The sequence below is a fragment of the Drosophila tropicalis genome, unplaced genomic scaffold (assembly GCF_018151085.1).
Source record: "Drosophila tropicalis isolate 14030-0801.00 unplaced genomic scaffold, ASM1815108v1 contig_4, whole genome shotgun sequence".
Lineage (NCBI taxonomy): Eukaryota > Metazoa > Arthropoda > Insecta > Diptera > Drosophilidae > Drosophila > Drosophila tropicalis.
The window spans coordinates 3140421-3155740 of NW_027172862.1; the positions used below are offsets into that span (position 1 = coordinate 3140421).

A 15320-nucleotide genomic window follows, 5' to 3' on the forward strand; every position below is an offset into this window, starting at 1 on the left:
CAAAGTATATATATTCTTGATCAGCACGACGAGACGAGTTCAACTAGCCATGTCCGTCCGTCCGTCCGTCCGTCCGTCCGTCCGTCCGTCCGTCCGTCCGTCCGTCTGGATCAACGCAAACTCCTCCTAGACCGTAAGAGCTACAGAGCTGAAATTTTGCACGTAGGCTTGTATATACTGCAGGCGTTGTATATCTCGGATTCAGCCGGATCGGACCACTATATCATATAGCTCCCATACAAACCCCAAAGTCACGAACAGTGACTTTTCTCAATAACTTCGTTATTTTCTATGCTATTATCGTGAAACTTAATATTAGAGAGTTTACTACGCCTATAAGCGACTATGCCAAATTTGATCAAGATCGGGTGACTATATCATATAGCTCCCATACAAACGGCCAAGTCACAAACAGTGACTTTCTCAATAACTTCGTTATTTTCTGAGCTATTGTCGTGAAACTTAATATTAGAGAGTTTACTACGCCTTTAAGCGACTATGCCAAATTTGATCAAGATCGGGTGACTATATAATATAGCTCCCATACAAACGGCCAAGTCACGAACAGTGACTTTCTCAATACCTTCGTTATTTTCTGAGCTATTGTCGTGAAACTTAATATTAGAGAGTTTAATACGCCTATAAGCGACTATGCCAAATTTGATCAAGATCAGGTGACTATATCATATAGCTCCCATAGGAACGATCGGTGGAAAACAGTGACTTTGATCAATATCTTCGTTATTTCCTATGATTGTAGGCCTTTCTTTCTCAAGCTTAAGCCTTTTTAGATAAAACGTTCTTCCACATTGATGGCTAAGAGGTAAGGATAGAGTTACCAAAAAAGTTGCAAGGGTATACAAACTTTGACGCGGTCGAAGTTAGCCCCGGCCCTCTGGTTTTTTTTTGGGCAAGGTCTGACTCAATAATAATGCCATTTGCTTAAACAAATTTCCTTTCACATGAATTACTTCTTTTTGTTTTATTTTGAATGTGTTTTTTTTGTGTTTTTGTGTTTTTGCTGCTTCTGTTGAGCCGGAAATGTCTCGTTTGCTGCGATCCAGGGTCCAGCCTGGCTCGGGCGCACGCTCTTTGTGGGGCCTTTTCAATGGTATTTTTCACACTTGTGAAAATTAAAACTTAACTGAACATTTTGCTAGTGGCTGTTGGCTATTTGGTTGTTGCTGTTATTGTTGTTGCTGCTTTTTATTGTTTTAATTACACGCGTTTTTCCGCGCATTGTTTCAATGACCGTCACGCGCCGCAAGCCTCTTGAAGCCGCCAAACAAATGACGAACCGACGGACCGGCAAACAGTTGCTGTTACTATTGCTCTGCGGCTGTGTCTCTCACTGTGACTGTGTGGCTCTGTATCGCGAAAATGAAGTGGTCATATCTGTGCTCACTCCCAACCAAAACCCCAACCCAACTTCAATTTATTGCCTCCTCAATCCCCACCCTACCCCAACCGAATTGCCGTTTCCTCGCAGTAAAAAAAAAACGCTTTAATGATAATTTCAAAATGACATAAACGCAGGTCCAACAAAAATGGGAGTCGGAGTGGCCCATAATTAGAGATGGCATCGTGAGGGGATTTATATTTTTGCATACATTACATATCCGATAGTTGTCAGTAGTTTCTTGTAGTGTTATGTGTCCAACTAGGCCCAATGAGGCTCGTTAATAAAGAAGATTTCAGATAAATTTCCCTAAGGAAACTATGAAGAATTTGTAGACATTTTAAGGTAACTTTGAAGATTATTTCAAAATGTTGTATTTCCGTTTCTAGATCTCCAAGATCCCCTGCCAACAAGACTTTCAAGTATTGAAATTGAACGAAGCAACAAAAAACTAACTAAATAAATGTATGTACATATATATTCTAACTCAATTGAAAGCCTAGAAAACTAGGTAACCATGCGAATTTATTTCAATCTCACTTGCTATCTAAATTGACTTGTATTGCATTCCAGGGAAACCTTTGGAAATTACATCTCTATATAGTGGGTTGGCACTTTAAATTGAGTTAAGTTGGTTTGTTTGGCCGTTGTAATCAATGAGCTGGCAGCCAGGAGGCATGAGGCAGGCGGCAGTCCAGGCCAACCCCAAGATAAATGAAATAAATGAATGGGATGTCTGGCTGTCCGTGAGAGTTTTGTTGTCTCTGTCTCAGTGTGTCTGCATGTGTGTGTGTGTGTGTGTGTGTGTGTGTGTGTGTGTATGCACTTTAATGCCTTAATGAAAAATGCATTTTTAATTATTTTTTGTTCATTTGCAGTCAATTTTTTTCTGCTGTTGCTGCTGTTGTTTTCGTCGTTGTAGCTGTTGCTGCTGCTGCTGTTGTATTTATCATTGAACGTTCGTTGGCTTATGCGGCGTATGCGTAATTTATTGCGCTTGACAAGTTTAAGTGAAGCATTTGGAAGCAGTCTCTCTTTCACTCTCTCTCCATCTCACTCTATATGTATAATGAATGTCCATATATACACATACATATGTATGTTATATCCCGTTAGTTGCATATCAAGTTTCGCTAGCGTTAAATGCATTTTATATAGAGACATTGTCAAACGACAATGACAATGTCGAACGACAACGACAACGACGAGGCCAAAATATCATATTTCATCATTTTGCCATTGATTTGTATAGCAAGAACCACCAGGTTGAACACACAGACAGGTAAAAGTATAGAAACAGAACCAACCAGGAGCATAGGTTGCTTGCCATTCATTCATTAGAATGGCATGTCATTCACTAGCTTCATACCCATACCCAGTCTGCCTCCTCGGTTGCTCGGTTGTCTCCATCCCTTTTTGTTTTATGATTCCACTCGTTGCACAACTTTTGCACCCTTGTGCGACAACAGCGGAAGCTACCTGAAGTCATCATCAAATTTCAAACCAATTTGTTCAGCAGTCTTAAAACATGGTTATGAAGAGACGAGAGACCGAGACCGAGACCGAGACCGACAGAAGGGAAGACTGTCACCTGTTAGCAATTGCTTGATTAACTGACAGAAACAGCGTGGGAAACATTTCATTGCGAACTGTATTCAGCATTTTAAATTTAAAGAAATTTGACATTTAGTTTCAATCTTAATCCAAGAAATCCTCAAAATGGGTTCATACAATATTTCTTGCAATCATTTCTTATTCATTTTCGACATTTAATTTTTCCTAGAACCATTTTCAATTGCAATTTTCTTTGGGTTCTTCCTTTTGTGAATTGCATTTGAATTTCATTTTGGCATCTCATTTAGTTCGCTCTTCCCCTTTCTCGCCTCCTTTCTCTTTTTGACTTAATTTCAATTTTATGCTCACATTTCAAACCCCTTAAAGACAAAAAAAGTATTGTTGATGTGACAAAACTTTTTCATTTTCCCATTGTATTCACCTTATTTGCGTTTACCTTTTCTTGTTTTCTTTGCTTTTGCCGTTTGCAATCTTCTCGTTTAAAAAATTTCAACATAATTGCAATTTGGATTTATTGCCATAATTTTGTCTGAAACTGACATTCGACATGTCGATGGAAGCATATCAAAACAAAAATATTGTCAAGCGACCCCAGAGCAGGTTGCCGTCATTAGCAGCAGCAATGGGGACGGCGGGGGGTCAGGTGCGCCCACCGGTTTTTCTTTTCATTCACAAAATTAAAAAAGGCAGAAGAAAACTGTGAAAAATGAAAATGAAAGTTTCAATTACAAATTGGTTCGTCGCTCTGTCTGTCTGGCTGTCTGTCGGTCGGTCGGTCTGACTGACTGACTTAAAGTTGACTTGTTTGTTAAAGTAAAAGCTAGTAGTATAACTTTTTCATAGACTAAAAAGTAAGTACAAAGTGGGCGAGAAGAAAAAAAAGTGAAAAAGGCAAGCTATTTAATTACTGGTTTTTCCGCTTCAATAGACATTGTTTTTGAAGGTGAATGACGCTGGCTTCTACTCTCCACCCCTCCTTCACCCTGCTCATCTCACTCTCTCTGTCTGTCTCTTTCTCTCTGTTTTCGTAGCAAATTAATTTGCTAATTGAAAGCACAATTTAAAATTGACAGTTTAACATAAATTTGGTCAGTATTTTAAGTAGCTTTGATAGGCAATTTTGAGCTTGATCTACAATCAATTGAAAATGGTTTGCGTGAGAGAAGACAAGAGAATTCAATTATAATTGATCAAAATTGATTGAAAAAGTCAACAATTTAGTTATTAGATATGCAAATTAATAAGCGAGTTAAACGTGAAATGTGAAAATCAAATGCAAATTGATTGAAAGCAAAGACTTATTCATTAGAAGTTGAATCAAATGTTTTTGAAATGAAATTGAACTGCGTCCAACCGAATCGAATGATTGTCTTCGAAAGAAACTTGCACAATTACACATTTTCATTACTACATCATTTAGTTATTACAATTTGAATCCAACAATAATCTATTAAGCATTATTCACTGAAACTGAAACTTGTTTCTGCTTAGCTTTCTTTTGTTAGCTTTAGTCAGTGGCGGGGGCAAGCCAAAATGTTTCTAATAACCAAAACAAATAAATAAACATTACTATCTAAACAATTTTAGTAGAAAATACACACAGGCAACGAGAAGAAAGAGGGAAAAAAGAAGTTAATCAGCTTAGTTTAAGCAACATTTTCAATTGACAAACAAAACTTAATAGATAAAGGAAGGGGCACAATTCACTAAGTACCTATAAGTATATATATATACGTATATACCTATATATATTTTGTTAAAATCGACGAAATTTTGGCAAAAGGGTGATACCTTATTCAAAACTTTATGTGATGAGTTCATGTTCATCTTCCTCCTCTTGCTTCCCACTTAGTCTCTCTCTCTCTCTGTTTGTGTCTCTTTCAATATTTACCCAAAATGAAACACTAAAGTGAATTATTAGTTGTGCAAATAATTGCACAGTTTGGTTTACAGAATGAACGAATGACCACCAAGGGATCCTGGTGGGAATACATCTTTGAACGCTTGGAACAATTGTTGGCAGCTTATGATAATATTTAATCAACGTAATGGAAGGAAGGAAGTAGCAAACGAAAGAGACTAATTTATTGTTAGACGATTAGCTAAATTTTTCCTTCGTTCAGATGTTTATCTAATGTTTTGAGCTAATTGCAGGCAATTCAAAGAATATTCTCGAGTTATTTTATTATTTAGTTTGTTATCCTTTGCCATTGTGTCCATTCATTTTGTAGGAAATGCAAAATGGGTGACCCCGATGTCAAGCTTCAATCTAACACACAAATTCCTCGCTTTCTCTTCTCCCTATATGCCATTGTATCTTTCTGTTTTTTTTTTACTTTAATATGCAAAAACCAAATCCGGTTTGAAATTCATTATGATGCTGCCCCCACAATTTTGATGGTTCATCTATGAAGTCAAAAAAAAAAAAAAAAAAGGAGAAAAAACCGCAAAATTGCAGTAACAGCAACAGCACAAAGCGAGGGGAAAAGGCAGCAATTGGATTTAACATCTCGTAAAAACAACAAAGAGGCGAAAAATGTTTTGCAAGCACAAAAATACAAATTGAAACAACAAAATTTGTTGATGAGGAGAAGGAGTCGATTTCATGATAATGATGACCAAAGATCCATGTCGCACTTTTGTATGACATGACCGACCAGTCAGTCTAGTCAGCTAAACTATACCCCATTATATATATGTAAGTGTGTATGTGTTGGATGCTGATGACAGTCACCATTACATTACATCCCATTCAAAAGTGGACAAAACGCAAGCAGGAGAGAAAGGAACTAAGGGAGAGGTAGGAAATGGATAAAGTCTATCTGTCTATTTGCATTCACTGGGCCTTCCCTCAACCCACTCAATCCCAGTAAACAGGTGGTAGTTGCATTCATTTCGATTCATAGGTTAAGCTTCTTTCTCCTTACTTACTGCTTCTCACCCTTGTCTTTTGCAATGAGCTGGAAAGCAATTTAGTTGGTTTTCGGATAGGTACAAGAAATAGCTATATATATTTTATATACCGAACTTTGCACTCACCATTTAAGCTGTGGACATTGGACGAGGTGCGTTTCGCTGAACTGCAAAAGATTTCAAGAAGAAAAAATTCAATTACAAACAATAGTTAATAGAATGGATTAAATGTTCAAGCTTTATCTACATAGATATGTATATAATTTTCCACTCTAAGCCTCATCCCATTCCATTCCATTATTGGCCATTCGAATGACCTTCACTTTATCTAGCATATTCTTGAGTAACTACTAACAACTTCCTCATATAGACGACAAAGTTTGTATAGGGGAGAAACAACAATTTGAGTTTTTAGTAAGCTCATCACGTTTTGGCGTCTTGACAAATAGGCCACGCCCTCGGCCCCCACGCCTACATTTCGGACTGTGGCAGTTAAGTACACACAGGTGTCACATGCAACGACATAAAGTGCTGGACGAAATGATGAGTGGGAAAAAAGGGGAGTTCTCTAGCTATAAGTATACTCGTATCTATATATAAAAAAAAAAAAACCAACTCATTATTTTAAATTTCATTTTTTCACAATTTTATTTTTTCATTTTTTTTGGTTTTGGTTCATGACCCAGAAATGTTGGCTCCGTTTGTCTCTATCCACCATGCGCCGTCTTCACCATCTCATCCATTTCGTGAAACGTGAAAACGTGAAATGTACGTGCGGTCATCTGTCATGATTCTTGGCCTACAAAACTTGGTGGACAAAAAGACAGACATACATACATACATACATACATAGAGCCAGCCACCAAGCTAGAAGAAGTGCTTGAAGAGTGCCGATTAGGTGGGAGGGATTGTGCGTGTGTGTGTGTGTGTGTGTGTGTGTGTGGCTGGGGAGACAGCTTCTCTGCTGGAGGGGAGGAGGATGCTCCATTGTCTATGTGCGTGAGCTTTGCTTAAATGTCAATTATTTCACGCTTATTAGATTCTTGATGATGATGACGATGAGAAAGCGGTTGAAAGGCCAGTCTAAATATATATATATATAAAAATAAAAGTAATTTCTGTCGTCTCTTTCTTTTTTCTTTTTTTTTTTCTTTTTTATAGCATTTTAATGCGATCTTTTTGGCGAGTCTTTCTTCTTGGCTCTTCTTTTTTTCGTTTTTTCTGTGGCATTTGTGTGACAAGTCTAGACGATTCTTTAGTGGGTCATTCGGCATTTGTTTGTTTGGCAAAGAGAAAAGAATGAAATGAATCGACGGACCAACCGCCTGATGATCGATTGACTGAACAAGCAGATACATATTCATAGGTTAACCGAATTCTATTAAACATAGACATGAACTTTGGTTATTCACCAAGTGTGTTCTTTCAGGCGACTTCTAAAATCCAATTGCAACCGATATAAATATATGTATTTGTATGTGCGTTTCGGTTGCACTTCCTGGACAGATAACAATAAAGAAAATTTTCCACCATGAACCCCGAAACAAAAATGAACAAGAAAATGAGGGAAAAGGATATGGGGCATGTAACGACATTTTGTACAACCAAAAAAAAAAAAAAAGAAACTCGTAATAATTTCATATAAAACGCAGCGACGTCAACGTCAACGGCAACGGCGGCAGCGGCAACGAGTGCACTTCTTTTTCTGTTGCGGGCGGAATGCCTCGCTGGGTCGATGGGTGGTTGGGTGAGTTGAGGGGTTTTGTGATGCTGAAGTTTCGGTTGGTAATGTGCCAGTAAAAGGTATTTTAACGCTGGTATTCCCGCTTCTTACCCCCTTTATATAGCATGAATCGGATGGAGGGAGAGGAGGGAGGCGGAGCAAGCCAAGAGTGAGGGAGTCATCTGCCTTCTTCTGCTTTGTCATGAAAAATAACTTCGCTTCGTTGAAATGACAGTCACGATTTTCCCCTTTTTTTTCTCTCTTTTCTTCTTTTTGTCGTTGGCCGCTTCTTTTTTTTCGTCTTTCATTTTTTTTTGTATATATAATTTTTGGGAAACTCCTCCAAGGTCCATTCCCTGTCAGGTTGTGGGGGGATCTTTTGCCCCCCTCTTAAACTCCCGTTGTCTGCACTGTTTTTGTGTTCCTTCACGATGATTTTCATTCTTTTCTTGCGCATACTTTTTTTTTATACCTCTTCTTACGTTTTGTTTTTTTTTTTCTTTGGTTTCGGGTTTTGTTAGACAGTGTAACAGACTTGGGTGCTACTAAATGAAAGATGATGAATTTATTAAATTTTTTTCGTTTTCTTTTCGTTTTGTCTCCTTTTTTGGTCTGTCTAAGATGGATTTCGATGTCTAGCATCATTTTAATGCTTAAAGCAGAGAAAATGACTTCAACTTGATTTAAAAGAATTTCAAATGAGAAAATCTCGGCACAAAAATCTTTAAATTGAAATCTCAGACAGATCTGATCTGAATGATTTAAGCCTTATGACTTTCGTTAATTGATTGCATGGAGTCCCTCCTTTTCCACTCATGCTCACACTTTGGTAACTTGTTTCCGTTTATGCCGCATCAATTTCAATGCCATTAAGTTCACATATAATTGGCAACAGGAAAACATTTGACTAATTTATTTAATGGCCTGGTTATTACCAGAACATGGCGCGCTCTCAAACCGAATTAGCCAGACACCACATAATGATGGGAAGGAGGTGCCGAAGGGGTCGGAGAGGATAACCCGAAATATGCTGCAGAAAGTTTTATTGCACTTGCTGAAAATTAATTGCCCTCACTCCCTCCCATCTACTCTCAAGACGAGGAAAAAAGTTCCTCCTTCGAAGAGTGAAGGATGCGAAATGGGAAATGGGATTTGCCACCCGACACCACCTTCCCTCTGCTTTCTGCCACGCCCTTTTTATTTATCGTAGGGAGCGATCTGGTTGGTCATTGTGCTTTAGCCTCAACCAAATGTGCGTTCATTAATTTAATTTTTCATTAGAAATGAAAAGTGTCATAAGACCCGGCCAAGATTTGGTCATAAACAAAAGGCCACCATGCAAACGACCATTTAAGAAAAGAAAAAATATATAAAAACGAAACAAAGACAGAGCTAAAAAAGAGAGAGAGAGAGAGTGAGAGAGCAGAGAAAGGTAGCACCTTTTATTTTAATATTTGGTCATTAAAAAACCGTTTTCATTCCAAAGAAAGAAAGGAAAAAAGAAGAAAAAAAACTGAATCAAGTTTTTGATTTTTACGATGACAGCGCAAAAAAAAAAAAAAATGCCATGAAGAAGCGACTAAAGTAAAAGAAATTGCTCAAACCAAATACAACAAATCGAATTCAATGGTGTGAAGGTGAAGGAGCTTTATAGTGGTGTGTGGGCGGGAGGAGGCGGAAGAGTGGTGGAAAATAACCATAACCTTTAACATTGGGCAAACAATTAAGGCTAAACGCTTTTATAACTCGCTTGCTCTTGGTACGGGAAGTGGAAGGTTGGACCTCAGATTAATGACACAGCGCAAATTTTTACGATTGTTTCCCCAAGTTTTCTTGCAGTCCTGCGTGTCCCCCGGCCACTTCTGTTTGGCAGAATCCTGCTTGCCTTCTCTTGGCCTTTCATAAAATTTATGAAATTTTACCTTTCGGCCAAGCAATTTGCTCCATTTACATTCTTTATTAGCCCAGGTGAGACGCAATGGTGAGGTAAGAAAAGTTGTTTGAAAAGAATTTTCCTCGGTGTGTGTGTGTGTGTGTGTATGAAAGTTAACATGGAAAATGGCATAAAAAGTTTTTCTTTCTTGTTTCGTTACGTTTCGTTTCGTTTCGGTTTGCAAATAGAAAATTGTAAACTTTTGTCAATCTTTAAGCCATTTTCTCAAAGATTAAAGATTAATAAAGCAAAAATAAAAATTTAAGGAAAACAAATCTGTAAAATTTCTAGAATATAAATTGAATCGATTTCACTTCTGCTTTCGAATCATTTCTGGCCTAGAACGATCATTGCGATCATCTTGACTCAACTATCACTTAACTTCAAATAAATAGATGTAATTTTAAAAGGATTTGTAAAATTGTCATGGGCCGGAAAATTTGATGGCTTAATTGAAAACCAGAAGATGAGAAATATGAATGCGAAAAATGTTTGCAATTAAAGTGAAGAGTTAGGAACAAAAGGGTTCAAAAAAGACAGGAAGGGCAAAAAATGGATTGAATGCAATAAATCGCAGATGAGACTAGTCTTAGCTCTGAAGTGGAGTTGGAGTTGAAATTGAGGTTGTTTCTAGATCCGTATACATATATACACAAATATATAATCGGAAGTTTCTCTCTGCCCTCTACGTTAATTGCGCTTTGACACTTTTCAGGGGAGGATGCTCGTGTACGAGACGAGACCCGCATCGGTTGCTATGTTCTGTGCACCTCAAATCAACCCTGCAAAACTCATAAATGGGCAAAACAAAAAAAAAAAAAAAAAAAGGCAAGGGCAATGGACAATGGCTGACTTCAGTCTGGTATCCCCAACCTCGTTCTTCTCTATAGCCTCTAATAAATCCTTGTCACAATATCCTTTTGTTTTGCAATTCTTTTCTGCTGATGCTGCTGCTGCTGCTGTTGCTTTTGTTGTTGTTGCATCATCCTTTTTGAATTTACAGCGCAATAATTCAAAACACATTCGCTGACTGAGTGACAGAGCAACCGTCTGAGAGAGAGAGAGAGAGAGAGCAGGATGAAAGATGTTGGCAACGCCAGACTTGTCTCTCTCAATGATTAAAGTCCTGTCGTCACGCAGGACCCGAACACCATATGCTTAACACAGGCCTCATTCCCAGCATTTCGTTTCAATCCAAAGGGGCCCTAATACGTTGCATGCCATCATCAAGAGGAATTATTTCAAGAGCACGCAAAACCACTTTTCCAAATCAACTTAAGGGACAAAGATAACAAGAACAAAAACGAGGGTAAAAAGGACTATCTGTCCTAGGTCAATATTTAACTAGATTTTGCATTGCACAACGATTAGGAATCGAGTAAGAACGATAGATATATTTCCGTTTGTTTTAGTGATTTACTTGGCCCCTTTTTACTCTGCGTGCAATCTAATTTTGGTTTTTCTTTACATAAGACTAAAAAATAGAAATTGTTTCCTCCCCCTACTAGCCCTAACTAATAAATTTTGCAGTTATTTATGCTAACAAAACATTTCCTTAATATTTAAGGAATGCAATTGCAATTGCTGAAAATGAAAGAACACACACACACGCACTCAATGAGAAAGAGAGAGAGAGAGAGTGAGAAAGGAGAAGAGGTAGAGTGGGAAAGCAAACCCTGGATGAAAATTTAACAATATAAATGCCACATTTCAGTTGACTTGACTTCACAACAGATTCAGAATGGGGCAACTGGCAAATGGGACTGCAAATGGTGGAGAAATCCAAAGTGAATCCTTTTCCACCAACACCAACAGAGAGACAGACAGACAGACATCTATTCTCTTTTCATTCACATTCACTTGCACTTGTATTTGTTGGCGGGACTGGGTGCAAGGACTTTTCAGATGCTTCAATTTTTGTTTCTTTTTTGTTTTTGGTTTGTTCTTGGGTCTCTAAGTACAGCATAAAAACATATATATGTATATAACTCTTATATTTAGTCGCCCTTTTGCCACTCTACACGTTTCCTGTGCATGTGTGTGTGTGTGCTTAATTCCATTTTCATTTTCATTTGCAGACAACCAGCAAAAGTAGAAGTAAGAACTTTTATTTGAGTTTTTCCCATAGAGTTTTCTTCTTAAATGTTTATGTCCCAGTAACTTAGATTTTTGCTTTAAATTTTGAAATTCATTTCTTCGGCACATAATCAATTTTCCCCAATTTTCATTTTAGGTGTGAAATTATAAATAGTTTTCCCCTCGTTTCACATCATAAGCGTGTCTATAAGATGGGGAAAAAAATGAATTTATGACATGCCACACATTCACATTCCAAACGAAACATCATTCACATTATTCATTCAATATTCAGCAAATGAAATGAAATGAAGTGACATAGTGAAGGGGCAAGGGGAATGCTAGACAGATGGATGGAAGAAAGAGATGCCAAGTTAGGGGGATCGACCGCCCACAGGCCTACTAGTCACCTATTCCAAAAATATCTTTTAACAAAAGTCCCCAGTTGGCTTTTTTCTCTCCTCTCGTCTCTATCTCCTTCTATGTTTTATTCATCCAAAATGATTCATAAGTAGTCACACTTCCGCTTTGCAAAAGGTTCAAAAACTCCGATTGAGATTGGCTGCTGATCTCGTCGTCTCTGAGGTTGATGCCTTGGGTTTTTATTCGTTATTTGTTATTTTTTTTTTTTTTTGTACTTGAAGTTGAGACTGAGGCAAGTTTACATTTTAAGTTGGTTAATGCCCTCAGATCGCGTGGCGGCCTTTATACGAGTATTTTGCCTTCTACCAAATCTCTTTTCTTTCTATTAAGATGAAATACAAAAGGTTACTTAATTCATTATTTATCTGTTTCTTTCCTTTTTTGTGATTTTCATTTCATTCCTTCATGTGGTTAAGTGAGATTGGTTTCTGGTTTTTGTTTTTATTACTCATTCGTTTGTTTTGTTCTGCCAATTTCTTGAAATTCTCTTCTTTTTTTTATTCTATTCATAAATTATTGCCATTGTTTTATAATTTTCTTGATTGTTTTTCTCAATTAATTCGTTTTCGGTGAGTTCTTTTAGTTCTTAATTTATGTGTCTTTCTCTTGTTCTCTGCTTAGTTTTGCTTTTCATTACACTTAAATCCTTAAGTTGCTGCTTTATTTCAATTTTTGTTATGTCATACCTTTCTTGCCTCTGATGTCACATGTTCTCTTAAGCTTGTTAAATCTATTCTTTTCAAAGTAATAAGAATTCTGTCTGCAAAGAAGTTGAAGCTGATTCATATCTCTTTAAGTCTAATAAGTTGAATAATCTTCTGGAAATAATTTAAAAACTAAAAATAGAATTATTAAATCACGCTGTGTAACTCTCAACGGAAACGGCAACTTTAAAGAATATTCATTTCGATTTCACTTCCTGTTTCATGTGATTGCTTTTAATGATTACTTCAGTTGATAAAGTTAGTGCATTGATTACCAACATCCACTTCTTTTATGAACAATTAATTTTCATAACTATAAATTGAAAAAATACAGACAAATACACACAAACATTCCTTTGCGGCTTTGACACAGATGCATGATGTCAGAGGAAAATTCGTCCCATCAACACAATTCAACTCAACTCAACTCAACTATTCATCGTCATCTCCATCTTTATCGCCCATCAACAGCATCCGACAAAACTATTTTACAATAGCACAGACAAGTCAGTCGTTAACATCATGGGATTATAATTATAAATAAAAAACAAAAACAAAAACGAAAAAAAAAGAGTAAAAATATAAAAAATAAAAATCTGAACAGCAACTGAAATCGTATATAAACTCAACTCGACTCAACTCTCTGTGCCCCCTCCTCCTGCTCCTCCCATCATACTCTATCTGTCCGCTTATTTGCGTATTTGATAATTGACTTGGGCTTAACGCAATTAACAAATGATTGAATAAAAATAAAATTTAAATAAAATAAAACAAAGCCCCCACAGCAACTTCAGCGCAACATGGACAACAAAAAAAATTGAATTAATATTGTTGAAGTTTCTCTGTGGATTAAGATATGTTTGTGAATATTGATTATGTTCAATTCTAGTGATGATATCATAGATATGTATGTATACCGATGACCTCCAGCAATTATTACTGCTTTAATACTCCCTCTGTCTCATCGTAATCTACCATCGTGATAATTGTAAGCCTCTTGACAAAAAAAAAAAAAAAGACCAATTTACCTTCAACTAACCATGAAAAATCAAATAATCTGAAATCTATGTATGTTGGAGTTTGCTTTGGTTCATCATGGGTTGACCGCCCACTTCCGGATCCAAAATGATGACTGTCTATATTTATAATGATGAGCATGGCCCGAACATAATTGTTAACAAACTCAAATTAAAAAAAAACCAAAAACAAAACCGAGTAAAGAAGACAATAACAAAATTGCCAACGTTTTTATGTTTCGCCTGAGTAAGTACAAAATGAGAAAAATTCAAGATAAATCAGAGAATTCGATTGAAACTCCAATGCGTTGACGAAGTTTCTATACTCTAAATACAATTTCTATGGATGGGTAAACAACTTAACATTTGGTGACCCCGACGAGATAAAATCACATTCGCTTATCAGTTTGAACACGATTAAGCTAATTATGTTGACCATGAAGTTCTGTTTCAAGTTATTTTCAAACTGATGACAATATTTGATTAAATAGTTAATAAGCTTTCCTTGTTAAAGCATAAAAATGTAAAAATTATGGAAACAAATAATCAAAAAGAGAGAAAAAAAAAGAGTTGAAGAAAAACAGATGAAAAAAATGCAAACAAAATAGACATACACACAACAATTCAACGAATGCCATTTAATTATGCACATAAAGCTAATTAATTAGTAACTGAGGAGGGGAAGGAGACCCAAATGGTTGAATGACTCTCGTCATCGTCATAGCCATAGCCAAAGCCATCGCGTAGTCGTCGTCGTCAGGTGGCCCAATGGCACGAGTTGCTTACGTGATGTGGCTAAAAATGATCGATGCCTAATCATCCGGCAATGGCATTTTAAAAGAAATGAGAATTTTAAAGTCAAATAAATCATAAAGCTACTGCAAGTTATGAATATATTGATATTCCAGGTACCTGACAAGTGAAAACGAGTTGAATATCATCTAGTAAATCTAGTAGAAAAGACTTGGCTAACAATTCTTCCAGTAGAAGCCCATAGAACATAATAACATTTCATTCAATTCTTTTCTTTTTACCTTTTTGAGTACATGAATATTATCCTCCAATTACAGGAAGTGAGAGATCTGAAAGCACAAAGAAGAAGAAGAAATCTATTAGCAATAAAGTAAAAGGAATTATCGTAAATTCGTTGAAAATTTACTCCCTCCTCTTGCTGACATGACAGATTCAATCTCGGAAAAGCAAAAATTGATATGTTATTATGCGCCTGAGCATGTATTTGTCACACGAAATTAGCTGCGAATGTTTCATTTTGGACTACATCATTTATCAATTGTCTGCCAAATTTGCCAAGTGACAGACAACAGTAAAAGCAAAGAGACACAAATAGGGAGCGACAGAGGGAGAGAGAGGGAGGGGGAGATGGGAATGTGATGTACATAGATGGAAATTGGTGAATTGGAATAGACGCTGGAGGGTTGAGAATTGAGAGATTTAGTTGCCTTTAAAAGCGATTTAGAGCACTTTGCTCAAGTATCAAGAAATTCTTACAGATGTTCTGGGGCAAATACATGGCGCGAGGATGTTTAAATATTAGAAT

General features: G+C 36.8%; 1 protein-coding gene across 3 annotated transcripts in view; it reads right to left on the bottom strand.

Moving 5' to 3' along the window:
- The window catches only part of LOC137573262 (uncharacterized), a 73840-nt gene that overhangs the window by 25937 nt on the left and 32583 nt on the right, over positions 1–15320 (bottom strand). For all 3 annotated transcript variants that reach the window (XM_068285141.1, XM_068285142.1, XM_068285140.1), the window contains 2 exons: positions 14797–14844; positions 6014–6054 (listed from right to left, as the gene is read on the bottom strand). The gene's annotated coding sequence lies outside the window, so the exon portion shown is untranslated. The remainder of the gene's footprint in view (positions 1–6013; positions 6055–14796; positions 14845–15320) is intronic.